Source organism: Mytilus californianus, unplaced genomic scaffold (assembly GCF_021869535.1).
Source record: "Mytilus californianus isolate M0D057914Y unplaced genomic scaffold, xbMytCali1.0.p SCAF_8, whole genome shotgun sequence".
Taxonomy (NCBI): domain Eukaryota; kingdom Metazoa; phylum Mollusca; class Bivalvia; order Mytilida; family Mytilidae; genus Mytilus; species Mytilus californianus.
The window spans coordinates 20,042,627-20,057,299 of record NW_026262734.1 but is presented as its reverse complement, the minus strand read 5'-3'; the positions used below and the strand labels follow the sequence as shown (position 1 = coordinate 20,057,299).

At 32.5% G+C, this 14,673-nt stretch overlaps 1 long non-coding RNA gene across 1 annotated transcript in view; it reads right to left on the bottom strand.

Annotated features, from left to right (window-relative positions):
* Nucleotides 1–447: 447 nt before the first annotated feature.
* The window catches only part of LOC127710963 (uncharacterized), a 49,313-nt gene continuing 35,087 nt past the window's right edge, over nt 448–14,673 (bottom strand). The window contains exon 2 of the long non-coding RNA XR_007986427.1: nt 448–498. This is a non-coding gene — a long non-coding RNA (uncharacterized LOC127710963). The remainder of the gene's footprint in view (nt 499–14,673) is intronic.

Sequence of the window (14,673 nt, the reverse complement as noted above, 5' to 3'; positions counted from 1 at the left end):
TACTCTTCCAAAAAAAATATGCCGTCCGTAGCAACAATGTATCTAAAAAAGATTCTAAAGGGATATAGGCACGAAAGAACATAGATTAAACTCTCTAAAACAAAACGAAGAACAAAAATTGTATCCCTTTCAGCAGCGCCTGTATACGGAGTATATATCTCCCAATTGATACGATATTCACGGGCTTGTGTTTCCTATCATGATTTCCTTGATAGATGATTGCTGCTCACAAGGAAGCTATTAAATTAAGAGTTCCAAATGGTGAAGTTGAAATCATCCCTTCGTAAATTTTACGGACGCCATCACGAGTTGGTTGACCGTTATGGAATAACCGTTTCATAGATGATATCGGATATGTTTCTTAGGTTCTAACTACAATACCCTTCCCTTTTCACGAATATGACTTACCGAATTAGACTATTTACCGGATTTGTAATAACATAAGCAACACGACGGGTGCCACATGTGGAGCAGGATCTGCTTACCCTTCCGGAGCACCTGAGATCACCCCAGTTTTTGGTGGGTTTCGTGTTGCTTAGTCTTTAGTTTTCTATGTTGTGTCATCTGAACTATTATTTGTCTGTTTGTCTTTTTTATTTTTGGCCATGGCGTTGTCAGTTTGTTTTCGATCTATGAGTTTAACTGTCCCTCTGGTATCTTTCGTCCTTCTTTTTCACCGAGAGAGATGGATCTGTTGCAAATAATCGTTGGATTATTGTAAAAAGCAAGGACATGTGATATGATTGCAAATGAGACAACTATCCACCAAAGTTCATATGAAGTGGGTGTAAGCAAATAGGGGCAAACGTATGGCCTTCAATAATGAGAAAAACCCATATCGTATAGTCAGGACCTAAGTGATCATTTTTCTAATCCCATGCCACCTTTGGAGGTAAATAATTTTAGAAAAGTTTGTTAAAAATCATTTCAGTACCGAATTACTGACTTCTGAGCTGATGAGAAACTCGGGGACTTATCCAATGTATTTGATAAATAATGAAATAAATAATCTGTTAGCTTTGATAATATCCTTTTGAAATAATAAAAAAAAAACGAAATGTGTATAATGATATTCGTATACCTCACAAATATACATTGTTAATTTTTATTCCTTTAATTTGTGATGGAATTGAAGCTATGATTGTGCTTTATTCCTGTGTGACTAAGCATAACATATGCTTAATCAGAACCTCTACACAATAGGAGCATTTGATCATTGTTCTTGATTTCCATTTCTAGAAAGATAAAACATTTTACTATCAAGGTACATAGAAAATAAAACATTTATGCTATATTTTCTGTTAAAAAAAACACATTTACCCTCTTTACAAACTATGTGTACGTACGTCTCAATCCAACATGTCTGAGCTAACACATATAGTGTTTACATCACGAAACATTTACTGTATGAAATTCATTTTGGTACACTAACATGAAGGTTTCTGAATACAAATGAATGATGCCTTTTATGAAATGTACGTGTTAATACAGCATTATCAAACAGGTTTAATGCATTGTTTCGTGCTTTGAAAAGGACTCTTTTGGACCTTTTCATTGTTTTTTAGACGTAAATGCACCTACATATTACATTTTAAGCCGTAGGAATTTTGTTTTTTTCACTCGATAAAACAAGGACGCACTCGAAAAAACACGGACTGCTCTCGAAAACCCGGACATATAAAAATGAATTTACTCTCCAAAATGTCCTTTTCAATGGAAAACAAGAATTTCTGTAAAGTGTCTGTATATCTAAGTATATATAGATCCCATGTATCCGTTTCCGTTGACATTTCCATTGGTATGTGTAAAAAAAATGACTTTAATCCATATTTTGGAATAAAGCATTGTAGAGCTTAGTTAAACGTTTTTAAAACAAAACTAATGAAGGGTCGATAATATCTTTTTATCACAAATACTAATTTACCTTCTATTATCTTGTATATAAGGTTCTAGCATCTTTTTACGTCTTGACAGAAATGAAATCTGTTTGTTTACATTTTTGATAATATTCACTCGAAATAACGTGATCACACTCGAAAAACCCGATCAAATCACTCGAAAAAACACGATTCCAGCCGGGCACTATACCTACTCTGAAATCATTCGTATACAGATACAACGATAGTTTATATTTTAAATCTATTACATGAAATCAAACAGACCTAGAAAAATCTTCATTACACAATTGCACGTGCTTGTGTGTCTATCTATATTTATGTTTGTGTTTTACGTTTTTTTTTAATATCAGGTCGTAAGACCGTCGACAGTCTTCGGAGTCATCTCGATGGTTAATTTGATGGCGTCCAATCTAAATTACTCACAACTTGCAGATACATGATTACGACTTCATGTATTGTTATTTGTTTCTTTTAGACTTTTCTTTAATTTGGAGTAACGTTTCACGCTGTTATAAACCAAAAAGGATTTCAAGTCAAAACGGTGATCATGAATTCGCGAGTAAATGCCCTTTAATCGATGTTTAACACTACTGTTGCCTGAATTTACTTGTTAGGTAGATGTAAATATTACTGAATAAATGACAGACACTTGTAGTTTTTCCATTTTCAAAACTATTTCATTTTGAATATCAAAACCAAGAAGGAATCACATGAACTCTAAACGGAGAGAGGCAGAGTTCGTTGACAGTGTAGGCGTCTCCTGCTTTGCATGTATCAGCTGTCTTACAAATAAATTCGCAGTATCCCAAAAAAGGATTCTTGCAATATTCTGGAATATTAATCGTTGAGCGTTGACCTATAATTAACGACAATCGCACCCTACGACCTTCTGAAGATCGAAACAAAAAACAAAAAAAAATTTTTAACAAGATATGCTAATTGAATGTAAAAAAAGTTCTCAACTAATATAACATGTATAAGTTCCGATTGAAAAAATTATTCCTATATCCTATAAAATTAGTAAGCTTGTTATTTAACCATTCATATGATTCAAGAATTTTCTTTACTTTACTATTTTCTGTTACACAATTTGTTTAATATTATTATCATAACTACCATTATCATCATCATTACTATTTGTGATAAAGAATCTGCAAAAATTAGTTAAGAACTTTTTTCTTTTACGTTCATCTCCATTTAGGAGGATTCGATCGCAAATCTTGACATTCTTACACATTCTATATTATGGAACTGCTGTATACATCTCGATCTTGTCCATTACAAAGGCAACATATTTTAATAAATAGTTCTTAAATAAAAAGTAAACCATGAGTTGTAATTTGCCTTGACATGAAATATTTTTTGTAAACAGAAATAAATTATATTGTATATATATAGTTGCCATACTCATATACACTTGTATAGACTCCATTCGTATAGTTGTAGCAAATGTCACGATGCGCATGATACGCCCTTATTGTGCATATTGAAATTGTTGCAAGAATAAAATGGGATATTTTGAAGGCTTATATTCATATGTTTGCGAATTACTTTTCCAACATCAATGTACAGTTTCTACTGAATCAATCAAAGCAAACTCAAGTTATTGTACCATATTTGAAAAAATGTACTAAAATCTGACTATCAAAGTCCCATAACTCTGGAATGACAAACCGGAAATAAAAAATAAAAACACAAGGGAGCTTCCTTTCATTAATCCCTACAATAATGTACAATTTGGAGGAAATCAGTTTAGGAATACTAGAGTTAGCGCACGATTTATTGAATTGCCTTAAATCTAAGGGTCAAAGTTCCGTGACTCTGGAATGACACATCCAAAAATAAAAAAAATAAATAAAAAGGGAGCTTTCTATCGTTAATTCTAATGTTAAAGTTATATGAGAATTTGATAAGCGAATTTGAGTTATCGTAATAAATGTGTACGGACGGACGGACGAACTGACTGACATTGGTATACCATAATCCGCCTTGTCTTCGACGACCGTATCAAAAAGACAGACAACGAAAAGACTAATAAAGTCACAAAATACTTCATAGAAAACTGAAGAGTGAGCATCACCTCTCTAACCTATTTCAGGGAAAACTTTTTTCCATGTACAATCGAAACCCAAAAACTGCTAGTTCATTAAATCAAACGGTCTCTCTTACTTAATATAGATTCTTTTAAGAGTTATAATATTTGAATTTACATCTATGTTATAACGTCATCGAACTTGATTTCTATATAAAACGAAATATTAACAATTGAAGCCAAATCAAGCTCTTATTGTCAACGGGACAAGCTATAAGAAACCTCTTTTGTATATAGTCCTGAGGATTGATTGGGTTATTTATTGAAACAAATAGACGGAGATGCAGTTACACGATTACTAACCTTTCTTGCAGAATTTCAATTGTCTTTAACACTATGTTAAACAGAAACTCCAACAAACAACGGATGTGTACTCGTGGGCTCAAAAATGGTGAGCATTTTGCCATCTTTTTACCAATGAAAAAATCCCAATCCATCCTCGATGTATCTTGTCTAGCTAAAAGACAATACCAAATTTCTAATCTATTAGTCATGTTAGTTATCTACCCCAAATAAGTAGTCGAATGTAAAAGGTCAAAACAATGATAATGCATAAATCAAATTACGAAACACAGTTCATATATATATTGATAGATTATCGGTGGAATTTCAAACGAGGTGGTATTTCTCAGCTACATTCTCCTCAAAGGGCGACAGCTCTAAACTGAGATGTAGCCGGGAAACATCCTCGAGTTTGAAAGATCATTGATATTCTGTTTATCGCTGCTTTCCTATGCAACGTCAACCACGTAGGATTATGACGTCATAAATTCTCGTCTGAGAAAACCCAATATCAATTGAGTAGTGTGATATGAAAAATTATCACAAAAAAGATAAAAGCAAAAGTTTTAAGACTGTTTCTGAACAAGATTTAGGGAAATGCATTCATATTGGAGCACTATATTCATTTCCAAATTCCATTTTTTAAATTACCTGTAACTTAAACCATTGTGGTGACGTCAGCCTATTCATTTACCGTGGATTCTTTTTCTAGAATCAACGCTTCCTAAATCTGCCGCTGAAATTGACTCACCAAATTATATTCAATTGTTTCCTTTGTGTGCCTAATTTCATTAAGTTTGAATAGGCTAATTTACTGATTTCTGTTCACTAATGGAATTAATTTAAAAACTTACCTTTAATTTTTGTAATTTTTAGATGTCTTCACTGGGAATCGAACCCTTCCTTGAAATCTGTTATGTGTGACTGACATCATCACACCGACGAAACCTCTCGGCTACCAATGGGTTACACTATAGATGTTTATTATATATATTTAAATGAACATCTGATATACATCGGTTCATCGGACACACAGGGCTTAATTGTACCTTTATATAGACACAATAGGCAGTCGTATAGTATGAGTTGGTAGCCGCGAGGTTAGCATGGTTAAAATCAATGAGTTAAAGATCGGGATTTGTCGGTTTAGGTTCGAATCCCTGTATTCTCTTTGTTGTACCAATTCTTAAGTTATCCTAGTTTTTTTTCTAATTTTGCAAGTTATAGTGGATATTTTTGTAATAATAGCGAGTTTTACCGGTTTTTTTTTATTATCATTGGCTATTTCACATGTTTGAAACAAAAATGATTACATTCTATTTGTCAATTTTTGTTTTATAAATATAGTATGATTTCATTTGTTTTACTACATAATTTTACAAAGGTTTGTTCGCAAATTCCTATGCGAGAAAATCGTGATGTGCCTAGAGTGCTAGAAAAATTTCGATAACATACTTATTATATATACTTTATATATCTTTTTGGTCGGGTTGTTGTCTCTTTGGCACGTTCCCCATTTCCATTTTCAATTTTATTAGAAATAATTTCGAATATGTCTTATTTTGTATAAACAGATAATATTCATATGCCTGGTAACAGAGACATATAATACAATTATATGTCTCTGCTGGTAATATTAAATTCTTTAAAGGTAGAAGTGTTATATTTGTATTTTGTTAACCAATTAATTGTGATCTTAGATTTATCAATGCATCGTTGGACACGATAACATGGTTATTTAAACTCACTTACAATACCTTCTAATTAAGAAAAGGCTTTAATTTTGAAAAGAAATTAACACAATAGTTTAAGTTATAGATACAATGGATAAGCGTAGATTCATGAAAAACAAACCATTCGCCCTCCGGGCTCATGGTTTCTTTTTCAAGAATCCACGCTTATCCATTGTATCTATATAACTTATTTAATCTTGTAGTGGTACACAACAAATTGTTTGATAAAATATGTTTACCCTTACAAGAACAATGTCTTATGATGAATTTTTGGCTGAAATTTGACTTAATCCAACGTTCATGTTTAGTCAAGTTTAAATTGGAATTTTGCCTACCATGATAGAAACTGGGCGGTTCATGTGAATCGGCGAACGACCAAAAACGACTATGCATAGTGTGTGGCAATGAAGTGACCAAAACTAAAACCAATATATATAGAGTTGTTAATTTTAAACTTTCATCCGAGAACAGTCGTTTGGAAACCCTTTAGTAACTATACCTTCTCATTTATAACATTTTAAGGTGTAATCACACTACAGAAATGATCAAGTACATTGTCTATAATTCTTTAAAAGACATAGTTTTTATTATTATTATTATTATCATTATTATTATTTAACAGTAACCGTGAAATATAATTTAAGGTGCCTCATATAGCAATTGAACAGCTTGTACTTACATTCATCTGTTTTTTATTCGAACGTCACTGATTGCTCTTTTGACGACGAAACGTTCGTCTGCCGTACAAACAATTAATCCTAGTTTCTATGAAGGAATTATTATATATATTATTACACGAGTTACTATATTGAATGGTTTTAATAACTCACTATAACTATTTGAAAACAGAAAAAGAAAATACCGACACGTTAATGTTACAATGTTCAATGGTTTGAGAAATACAGATTCTACCATACTTCCCCGTTGATTCCGATACTGAACATTCGATATAGTTGTAATTTCACATCTTAAATGCAAGGTTAACCGAACATTTTAAAAGTTGATAATGTATCTATCGAGGGTGGAGAAGAATATGTATCTATTGATTCAACAGAAATTGCAGGTATAATGTTCCAAACTGATTTTAGTTATGGTGCGAATAAACACATGGCGATTTTAATAAACTTTTGGTTAATCGAAATTTATGAAACATGAGAGTGAATCACGAATTGATAATATCAATTCCTAATCAATATTTACTCTATTTGTACTTTTTTTCGCGTGTACTTATTTTTGAGAAATCGGTATTGTCGATGAATTCGCGTGTATGTAATTCGCGGTATAGCCAAAAATTTCAAAACAAGAGTTTTAATTTACAAAGGTAAAATGCCTTAAATCACTAATGTTAAAAGTAAGTAGAACTTATTTTATACCTTCGGTAGTATTTCATTCACAATTTGGCAATCACAATGTTTTAATTTTGGCCTACTCAAGCAAAGTGATCAGCCTCATGTGTATTCAATTTTACCGGGTCCGCGGAATGCTGCTACACAAAGGTGGAAAATTAATGTTTCAGCAACTACTTCTTCTACTCGAAAAGTTTAAACGATGGGAATATAATTATCATGACACTGATTAGAAAGTAAAAATGACAAAATACGCTTGTCGACATGGTGTAACAAAAGCTAAACATTTAAGTGCAATTCAAGGAAAGCATATCAATGAATCTACCAAAAGAACCACGAAAACAAGACATTTGCTGCAACTGAAGTGTCAGTCGTTTGATTCTGATTCCGAACCGTTGCCTTAAAGTGGAGAAAGATTACATCCTATCCATCTTGGAGAATATGATGCCAAAATCCAAGACTAGTAAGGAACTTACGACTTGTTGGTGGAATAGTAAACCGTTAGTTTGTTTGCTGCTGCAAGAGAAATAATAATGGCTAAGTATCGACAGTTGTCAAATGCATTTGGTGGTTCCATTGAACTTTCTTATTCAGTCAAATGTGTATATGTAAGGCAAAATATTGTCCTACGAAAAATTGTCCACAAGACAATATTTCATGATTATGTATCATGATATTTTGTCCCCATCTATGAAGAAATGTCCAGAGAAGTAGGAAATGTCTTATTTGACGATATTCCATAGATTGATAGTGATGGAATTTTATCTCGTAAAAGGGAGGTTATCCAAAGTTACATTGTTTTGTTAATTGAGACAATATTTCCAAAAAATGGATTATGGGACTGATGGTGACAGACGTGTTTTTCTACAGTGCTTCAATTTGAAAAAAAAAATCTGTGGTGTTGGCGATTATTTGTTACAGGAACATTGCAATAACATTACATATTTGCATATTAACACTGGCGTGTCGACTTTTACCTCTTTAAAACGTATTAGTGCGATTTAAAAAAAAAGATAAACTTTTTACATGTGACCCGCCAAACGAAAAGAAACATGGCGGCACTTTGCTGAAATAGCTTTTATTTGAACATCCATCTTTAGAAAAATATTGTATTAGAAATATTAATACAAAAGTTTAAATTCATAACATTCTGCCAAGAAATCAGAAAGCTTCCGACTTGTTCTGTCAATAGAATAGATAGTTTTAGACTTTTAGCCAAATACTTTTACTGCCACATCAATTTATATCTGTATTTGCATCTGTATTCAGATGTGTTATTATTGACACTATATATACTTGTAGCTGGGTGTTTGTGCTTTCACTTGTTTATATCTGTTCTCACCTGAGCATTATATATTCATAACATTCTAATTGGACACAATCCTCTATTTGAAAGCTGTATAACTGTGTTATCAATTAAAGACAATACTATTGACTGATAAAAATTACTCAAATATTTGAGAAATTTTGTTGGAGCCACTTAACAGTAAACAAAAACTCACTCCTGTGGTTTTTACAGATAGTAAGGGAAAGTATTTACAAGCACAGTGTAGCTTACCTATATAAGATAGTGGGACAAATCTAACTGCAATTCTAAACAAGTTTTAATGTGGCTATGTGATAATTTTGACACTGAAATAGCACTTATAGACAACATTTCACTTTACATCTGTTGTTTGCCTGTTTGTATTTTTCTTTTTTGTGGATGGCGTTGTCAGTTTATTTTCGACTTGTGAGTTTGAATGTCCATTTGGTATCCTTCGCCTGTCTTTTATACAATATATGAATAGAAATTGTCCTCACTCACAACCTGACGTAAATAAGGTTATTGCAGAGGACATTAATCTTGTCAAACCTATTCGTCAGATAAAAAGATCCTATCAGATATATAAATAATATCTAAGATACAACAACACCAGGATTCTCATCTAATCTACTTCACCAAATAAATACATCAAAAAAAGAATCAAGCAGAACTGCAGGTGACCAATATAACTTTTGTCTATATCGTGACAGAATCCACCTTGATATTAATCTAGCCAGAGTTTGGATCCGTAAAATTGCAAAGAAAGTCGTCAAGGCCGACTGTTGGTAGGTTGTTGTTGGCGGTCAGAGTGAGAACTTCCACAGGTACCGTTAACACAGTATAACGAGACTAGGGTGGAACCTTCAACAAAACCCTAGTTGTCCGCGTCACAGCGGTCCTACCATACAGTACGTAATTGTAAGTAATGCATTGAAAAACAAAATACAAAAATAGATCTTGTTAGAAAATATTTGAGTCATTATAATAGCGATAAATTGAATCTCAAGCAGAATATAAGAACAACCAAACAAAAGAAAAAATTTGAATCTACCAAAAGATCAGAAATTGAATATTTAGGAACAAAGGGTGGTAAACAGAGAAACCATATCCAATGTACCTTCCATATGAAGAAAATAGAGGTACAGAACCAGTCACTTACACTATTAATGTATATCTAACAAAGTTTCCCTTATTGATAAATGAGAGAAAGGAACAGTTCTTTATTGACAATGATGTTGTTACATAAAATAATGTCAAACACAAAAATTCAAGGAGCAAATATTTATGTTGTTCTCCTAAATCAAAATTTGGCCTCCAAACTGGAAATAGCATTAAAATCTAATGATAATTATATAGGAACTGTGGAATCAAAAGTAACTTAAACTAATATTAAAAAAGCTATTAAAAAAAGCTTATAATTACAGAAGAACATGCAAATCGAGAGCTGTATTGTGTCAAACTGGATACTGGGTGCATTATTTATGTGATAAACTTTCAGAAAAAGAAATACAAAACATCTAAAAAGATGAGTAGGACTATCCTTGTAAAACTTGCTCTAACTTAGAGGCTAAATCACCATTCAAATGTATGACGTTACCATCTATCAATGAAAAAGGTATAAATACAGCATTGCTTCAAGTAGGAATAAATACATTATCAAAAACATTATTATTTGAAAAATTACAATGTAATGCATGTAATGGTTGTACTGACAATTTAGAAAATGTAGAAAACAGATGTGTAAAACGCCATGTATTGATTTAGAGGAAAACGATACAGCAAATGACTCCTTGAGCTTACATCAATCTGAGGTGAAAAAAATTTAATAGTGCACACAATTTAGACCAAACTACAGATTAACAGCAGCTAAAACAACAAAATAATTGGCACAAAATCATGCCAGACATTTGCGTACCAGTACAAAATGCTCAACCAGTAGTACAAACAAACTTATATTAGCACTAAATTCATCTAAAGTGACAACAAGTCTAGATAGTCATTCAAAATCTGACACCCAACATGAACAAGCTATGTCAAATAATACGACAGAACTGCAAACCGTAGAGCAAAAATTATATAAAAAAAGGATGAAAAATTGAAAATCAAAATATCAATGATACACGAAGCCATGAAAGAAAAAAACAAAAATGATTGAAAGAGTGCATAAAGCTGAAACAAGAAACGTTGAACTAGAAAATACAATTAAAACTATACAAGTCAGGATAAAGCAATTACCAATGCAAACGTAAAACATCAAACGACAAACAAATACATGTTTGTTCTTACAAAAATGAAGGAGATGATGAGCTAATAATTGGTTTGAGAAAGGGTGCAACAAAATTTGTTTTAGGTAGAATTGACGATGAGCTCAATAAATTAGAATTCAACTTTAATTACACATGGCCTGAAAACGACCAAGCTGGGCATACAAACAAAACATTAAAAAAAGTCCAATTTATTCACATAATCATTGGAACTTCAACCATGCTCATTCTAAACATCATAGAGAAATACAGCCTCAAGATATTTCACATAAAAACTGATATCACAACTATGAACAAGATTATATTCCTTACCGTAACAGAGAGTCTGCACAAAATATCTGCATGGATAATCTTATTTATATTCAAACTGTAATCGGTCACACAACTGAACCTAATGCTAAATCAGAAATTGCAATGCAGCATATATATAATGACAAAAAGCTGCCACCGAAAACAACTAGAGATCCAAGCATAGTTCCCAGAAATTGCCAATCATCACAAGCGGATATAGCTTTCTCACAGCTAATGGTAGGACAACCTTTATACTATAAACCATCTATACAACGGACTCATTTTCAACTCCAGACCAGCCCAAATAAGTAGATACAAGTAGCCGAACCTGTAAATAGCGAGTGATACAAATACACGTATGGAAGAGACACTTAAAATTTTACACTTTAATTGTAAAAACATTTTAACATCTGGGTAAATTTTTATGGAACTAGAAGACAGTATTGATACATTTCTTCTACAAGAATATTATTTTCTTATTTATCAATTATAACTACTGAATGAAATAAGTGACAATCTTACTGAAGTTGGCATGGCAGTTGACTCATTAGATCCCATCCCTGCAAAACAGATGCCAAGAGGTTATGGTGGTACAGCAATAGTATGGAAAAAGATTTGGACTCTATATAATTTTACCATTAACTATTGGTAACGACAAAATGCAAGGAATAGAAGTTTTCAGGTGAACTTAATTTAACTATTTTTTCTGTATGCATGCCATATAAAGGATCCTCTCAACATTTTAATGACTTTCAAAAATGTGTTGCTCAGCTACATGAAATAGTCAATACATATAAACATACCAACCAAACAATTATCGAGGATATCGTAAATGGTCCAACATCAGAAAGAAAGACCTGTTTCAAAGACTTGATGAGAGTACATGATTTTGATACAAAATATATTGGCTGTACGTACCTTTATTCATTCAAACGGTCATGATACTACTGCTGTCGACTATCTTATATATCAAGATTTATAAAAACATACAGTCCTTGAGATCTCGAAACTGGATATAGTATCAAACTTATCAGATCATTACCCGACTAAATTAGTCCTCCAACATCATCATGCGAAACAATTAAAAGCAAGTAAAGGCACAAAGAAACCTAAGATTAAGTGGGACAAAATTGGTAAAAAGCTATACGAAAACATCATTGCTTCCGAAATCTTAAACAGAAAACTGGCAATAGAGACAGTAGAAGATGTAACTAAGGCATTTATAGATCTCAATGAAATCGTTGTAAATTTCTACTAAAGATGCAGTTCCTGCAATTTAAATAGGAACAAAAAGACCTGAGTTACAAGTAATGGATAATGAAATTAAAGATGCTATCAAAATAAAGAAACTCGCTTTTCGTGATTGGAAGATAAATGGACAACCAAAAGATCCAGACTCTATATACCGGCCGAAAAAAAAAAAAAAAACAAAAAAAAACTGACAACGCATATACTACTTAGTGAATGCAGATTACTAAAATAAATTAACGTCAAAAACAGATTAATGCCAGAAAATCAGACAAATATATGTTTTGTAAAATTATCAAAATTCATAGAGGAAAATTAAAGAGATTCATTGATCAATTAAATGTAGGAGTAATACCACAATTGATGTTCCCCTATTAGTCTTTGTTAAATTGGCATTTTTCAAAAAATTGTGCAGAATTTATCTTTGTTTCAAATAAAGAAATCCTTGGCATGAGTAAAGTTTTGTCATGTCCAGTATTACAGACAAAATTTCACATTACATTTCATTGCATATAAGATAATAACTATCACTGGAAGTTAACCAATCAATTTTTCACCCTTTTTTTCCTGTTTACAAGCTGTAGTGACCATGTAACCTCAAATTTCCAAAATATTTTATAGATACACCAAATAAAAAAGGAATGGTGCGTTGAAACACCCAAGATATATGTTTATGATTCAGACATTTTTTTCTGCAATGAAATGCAGGGTTAACTTCCTACTACTGTAAAATTCAAGGGAATAATTTTGTTCGACCCTTTTTCGTATGAAACCTGATGTGACGTACTATGCTTTGGCGGTATTACACCTGTAGATGACAATGTATATCACAATGAAGACATCATAGATGGTTGGCGCTATTATTTTCACCAACTTGCAAAAAAGGAACCCAATCTAAATTACGGCACTGAATATCTATTCCCGAATATGACCTACCGAATTTGACTTATTACGGGTTTGTACTAACAAGAGCAACACGACGGGTGCCACATGTGGAGCAGGATCTGCTTACCCTTCCGGTGCATCTGAGATCACCCCCAGTTTTTGGTGGGGTTCGTGTTGCTCAGTCTTTAGTTTTCTATCTTGTGTTCTGTGTACTACTGTTTTCCTGTCGGTCCTTTTTCTTTTTTAGCCATGGTGTTGTCAGTTTATTTTCGACTTATGAGTTTGAATGTTCCTCTGGTATCTTTCGCCTCTCTTTTCTAGATCTTATAGAAAATAGGCTAAAATGATTATTGACATATGAAAAGACCGTTTTAAACATAATTCCATAACAGAAGATGAGATTTTAAAAGCAATATCAGGTTTAAATAGGAATTAAGCTGATGACTACTTTAGTATAAATGCTGAAAACATCATATATGGTGGTAAACAATTACAACGATATCTACAACTACTTCTTGACAAATCTTTTGAACTAGTCTGTATATCTGACATTCTCACAATTGGTATGCTATTCCCAGTATATACGAATAAGGGTGATGCTAGATGTGCTAAAAACTACCGAGGAATAATAGTCACACCTATATATTCGAAAATAATAGAAACGATACTAAAATAATGGAAAACCCTATCATCCTGTAGAGACAAAATTCATTACATAGAGGATTTACTGAGAACCCCACCCCTTTATTATATAACTAATCATTGCAAAGTTTTAGCGTGAAAGTAAAGATCTAAAACTGCCAACATATATAGCTTTACTAGATGGAAAATCTGCATTTAATGTTGTTGTACATTCAAATCTAATAAGGAAGTTATATTAAACAGAAATATCTGATCAATCAGTAATCGTGATTGATATATGAAATTGCAACATCATGTGTAAAATGGAGAAATAAAACATTAAAGGTAGTCGAAATAGAACAGGGTGTACGCCAAGGTGGTGCCATAAGTACCGACTTATACAAGTTGTATGTGAATCGTCTATTAATCTGATGACGTAGCTATCATCGCAATAAATCCACTAGACCTTCAGATGAACATTACCGTCAACTTTAGAGCAAGAGAGAGGGGTAAACTTTAAAACCAACAAAAAGCGTGATTTTACCCATTAACACTTCAATCAGGTCTATCGAAATAGAACACAATTTTTGGCATATCAACAATAATACTATGCCAGTCTTAGAACAATCCGCACACATTGGTATACAAAAATGTCAGAAAAACTCCGCAAAATTAACTGTAGACGGAAACATCAAGAAAGCAAGACG